Raw genomic sequence first — 4524 nt, 5'->3', positions numbered from 1 at the left:
AACCTGGGGTTTAGCGTTGTCAAAGCTGCCATGCTCATGAGGAGCCAGGAAGAGTCCCTTGGCTAAAGCATCTTGTTTTGTCTCTGTCAGGTTCGCTCCATCAGCATCAACGTGAGGAAGAACCTTGCTTTCAACACACTGAGCCAGGAACTGCTGCTGAAGGAATTCTCCACGATCTCTTGAAGCTGGGACGCAGCCGCTGCGCAGGGCTGACCAGAGACGGGCCTGTCAGGGCAGGGACACTACAGATCTGCAGCCGGTCACACTTTGACTGCCACCTGCAGAAGGGACTGCATTTCTTCTAGGAGAGAGCCTTGCTGCTGTGTGTTTGATCCCAGAGGCATGTATTTCAACAGGACTGGGGCTGAGGAGAGGTGATCAGCATGTTGAGGAGGAGGAGGAAGCAATTTTGTAAGGTGCCCCGGGGGTGGGCAGCCGTTCCTGTGATGTAGCAATGGGAAATTCTCTCTGCAGCCTCAGGGAAGATGCACTGGAAACCTTTGTAGCAGAGCTGTGGAGAGCTCACAACCAAAATAATAAAACCAGTCCAGCTGTGTGAGACAGTTCTGGATTGAGATTACTCGTCGGCTCTCTGGGTGAGGGCTGTTCTTTTCCATCAGCCTGGATCAACCACCCTCCCTCAATGTAGGTCAAATCCACTGCCATCGAGTTGAGAATGGCTTTGGGGGTATAAAACAGTTTCCCCAAGGAGCTGGCCCTGCTCAGTGCTGGGTCCTGATGTTAGAAGGTGTTCCTTGAACCAAGCCATCAGATTACTGGAGAAGGAGAAGTGTTGCCTCCAAGGCTGTTGGCTTACAGGCTCCAGTCTGAGCCAGTATGCAAGAATATGGGTCATCAAATAGAGAACTGGAAACCAGCTCTGCTTGGGGTCACTGTTGCTTCCAGCAGCCCAGCTCATCTCTCCTGTTTCTAAGGTTGAGAAGCATTTTTAGATATTCCACTTTCACGGAGCAGACTCCTTCCCCCCACTACCCTTATTGCCCATTAGAGACTGCACTGCGACAATCCTACTCTTCCTCACAGGAACGTCTGCCTTGCACATACTTGCAAGTGGTCAGTGATCTTCAGGAGCCAAGAAGTCCACAGTTTTTCCCTTGTGTGTAGCACGCAGTTAAAATGCAGCTGGAGAAGTAGTTACTTCACTTTCTAGCTTGTCCTCCTATCTTCACCAAGCCACTTCCAGCAACAGTCTGTTGAGAACTTCCTAAGGAAGAGCTCCAGGATGGTATTCTGGGGCACAGACAGAGCTTTCTGCTCCAGAGACAGTGTTTCAGAGGTGCCCAGGTCCAGCAGAACCTGTTCTGAGTGCTGTTTCTGGCTACCAACTCAGGAATATGCAGCATACACACCCGCTCCCTGCTCATGCATTTTCAGCTCCCAGAAGTGATATCAGGATCTGTCCTGACTTGGTGGTCTGAAGCAGAGAAGTTATGTACATCCCAGATCCACTTTTCTTTTTCCCTTTTTTTCCTCCCTAGAACACTGTTTTTTGAAATTAAAAAAAAAAATAAAGTGCCTAGTCCTGCTCTTAGCCTCTTGTAGGTTAGAGTAGCGTGAGTGATGTGAACGTCATGCTCATTTACTACCATTTTTAGACAAGGCTTGTTCATGCTAACCTGTTAATTGCGTTAATGTTTCATCTTTACCTGCCATGAGCATGGGAAACTGAAAGCTGTGTCCTTTTTCTGGAAGCACGGGCTTCTCCCAACAGAGGATACTTTGCCTCAGCACGGGATTGTCTAGCTTTTATCAGTTATGTCAGACACTTACTTGCTTTCCTGCCATGCAAGTGTGTGGAATTGTGTACGTGTCAGAGGGACGGTGCTTGGGAAAGCAAGTGGGGTCAAGAAAATCACTCTGCTTGAGAACAGGCCAGGACATGTAGAAGGAGGCAGCTTCTCCAGTGGCAAATGAGTAAAAATCACATGGCACTGTTGTCTGTATGCGTGAGGAGCTCTTGCTAGACGATCTTGCCTCTGAGGGGGAGTTTCCTCTAAATGGGGCTTGAGTTGCTTCCTTGTGGTGTGGCCCCATCATTGCTGCTGTCGGAGCATTGAGTCACCCAGCTGTCCACATGCCTCCTTTTTTCTGATCCCACTTAGGCTGAGACTAGGCAGATAAGTGATAGGGTTGGGGATGAGTCTGCCTCTGCCTCAGCAACCTCTGGGATTTTCGGCTTTTCACGCTGGGCTCAGCTGTCAAAGGTCATGTCCCCCCCAGGGGTGCTCCTTTGCTGGGATGAACGGAGAAGCCCAGTGTGTGACTGGGAGCAGCTCCTGAGCTCATCCCTCATCCCAGCCTGAGCTGGGGGAGACTGTGACACATCCTCTTGTCACGCTGTCACTGAACCAAGCACTGCAAATGGATGTACATACAAACCTAGAGCTCAATAAACTGCAGAGCCCTGCCTGTCCGAGTGTGCAGTGTTTGTCCTTCACCGAGGGGAGAGTGGGGCAGTTACGGGGGTCCCTGTCCCTGTTTGGTGGCATGCTGGCTGCAGCGGGGCTGTTGCTTGCCCTTGGGCTCTTCCTGCCTGTGCAGAGGGAAGCTGTGGTGCCGCTCAGCCTTGGACCATGCGGCAGGGACCCGCCTGTAGTGAGCAGCCCGCTGCCACTTACGTGGGGCTGCCAGTAAGGAAAACAAGCAAGGCTGAGAGCCCGTGGGTGTGAGCAAGGGCTGCAGAGATCCCCCTGTGTGTGGTGTGGTGCTCTCTCTGCTGCTGGTGTCAGCAAACTCCTGCTCACAGATTCTGCTGCAGATTTGCCTGTTTTGTTAAACACCATGCTACTACTTGTGTTTTGAGGCCAGCTTGAAGTGAACGGAAAGTCTTTTAACTCTAATGTGCAGTCTCAGGACGTGGCTGATGGCCCAAACTTTCCCGTATCTGATCTGAACAGTTGAGTGTATTATATCTAATTCATAACCCAGTCTATTATTGGAAGAGCTGTTTTTGAGGCTTGGGGAGTGTGGGGAGAAATCAGATTGTTGCCTTTAAATTAGGCAGCCACTGCAGGGAGACAAATATTTTACAAAATAATGACCAAATTCTGGAGGAGAAAAATTGAGTTTGAGCTAAACTTTGGAGGGAGTTATTAAAAATTGATTTGTAAGTGCCACTGTGATTTTTGGTATCGTGCCTTCTTCCGTAAGCTCTTACAGGTCCCATTTTTCATGCAGGCTTGAGAGGAGGCAGCTCCTCAGGAGCTGCAGGTTGTCAGAAGAGGCACTGTGCCTTGGGCACAGGTACTGATGGGAGGCTGGGGAGGGGGTCTGCTGCCTGTGATGGTTTGGCTGCTTCTTGGGGGTACCGGGAGCAGGTAAGTACCAGACCCTTGAGTCTCGTGTACAGCAGCCAGAGAGCAGGGGCACCTTCACCCAACTGCTCTGTTTGGTTTGCAAACACCTTCGTCCTCGCTGTCCCTGCATATGGCACGGGGCCGTATCTCTGTAGGAGCTGCCCTCCCCATGAGCCTGTCCTGGTGCCCATGGGGGTGCTTTTTTCTCTCTGCCTGAAGAACTGTATGCTCTTCCCCTGCTCTGGGGTCCTGCCAGGCTGTTGCATGGTGGGTGCTGGGAGGAGAAGCCTGCTGTCATGGGGAGAGCCATCTCCTAGACAGCACTTGCACAGGGAACCAGCTCCTGTGTGCACCATCTGCCTCCCCACACTTCCCTCCTGGGATGGAGCTGAGGGCTGGGAGGGCAGGTGGATACCATGTTCTTCCCAGATCCCAGCCCAATGGGCAGAGGGAGACACTGTTGTCACCCTGCCGAGTCATGGCTGCTGTCTTGTGTTGTGGCTGGTGCGCAGCCAGCTGTCTGCGGTAGGATTTACAGCTGGCTCTTGGCACTCACAAGCAGCTCTCCATCTCGGTGTCAGCACCAATGCCTTCTGGATATTTATTCTCACGTCTCTTTTCTGGGCTCTGTTTTCTTGTTTGGTACTTGTTGGGATGAACAAGGGCTGCATCCTGTCCATGCTGAGCAGGGTCGTTCTGGTCAGAGGTTTGTCCCCATGGAGGTGATGGGGTTTTTGGGCAGATAAGTGATTCCAGAAATTTTTAAAGAGGTAAAGCCTAGCTTTGGGAGCTGCAGATATCCAAAAGAGACAGGATAAAGATGGGCTTTTCCTCCAGAACTTGCAGCAGAAACTAATCAATGCCTTTGCTGGCATTGTCAGGGGAAGGATGGACAGAAGAAGAAATTATGAGTGAAAGTTTCGGCCAGGACGCTAGAGAAGGGCTGTTGAAGGCCTATGGGACCTGGCCTTCTTGGGGCTGCTGAAAGTCCTTTGTGCTGGTCAAAGCCCTGGTTTTCCCCCCCCCACAGCATGGGCTGGGTGAGCTCAGGGGGACACTGGACAGGCACAGGGGCGACCCCAAATAAATGGGACAGGCAGCACCTTTGGTGGAGCATCTCTGGATGCTTTCCTCACTCCTGGTGTCTTGTCCCCATGCTGGGGGGTCGGGACAAGCATAGGGTCCTGGTCCCTGCGGTAGCAGCCAC

The 4524-nt window shown here is 51.8% G+C and overlaps 1 long non-coding RNA gene across 1 annotated transcript in view; it reads left to right on the top strand.

The window, feature by feature from the left end:
* LOC104465278 overlaps window positions 1-560 on the top strand; it is a 33246-nt gene extending 32686 nt beyond the window's left edge. Inside the window, exon 3 of the long non-coding RNA XR_727591.1 lies at window positions 91-560. This is a non-coding gene — a long non-coding RNA (uncharacterized LOC104465278). The remainder of the gene's footprint in view (window positions 1-90) is intronic.
* Window positions 561-4524: the final 3964 nt, after the last annotated feature.

This window comes from Pterocles gutturalis, unplaced genomic scaffold (genome assembly GCF_000699245.1).
Source record: "Pterocles gutturalis isolate BGI_N339 unplaced genomic scaffold, ASM69924v1 scaffold4456, whole genome shotgun sequence".
Classification (NCBI taxonomy): domain Eukaryota; kingdom Metazoa; phylum Chordata; class Aves; order Pterocliformes; family Pteroclidae; genus Pterocles; species Pterocles gutturalis.
The sequence above is the reverse complement of the archived record's forward strand: the minus strand, read 5'-3'. Positions and strand labels throughout refer to the sequence as shown.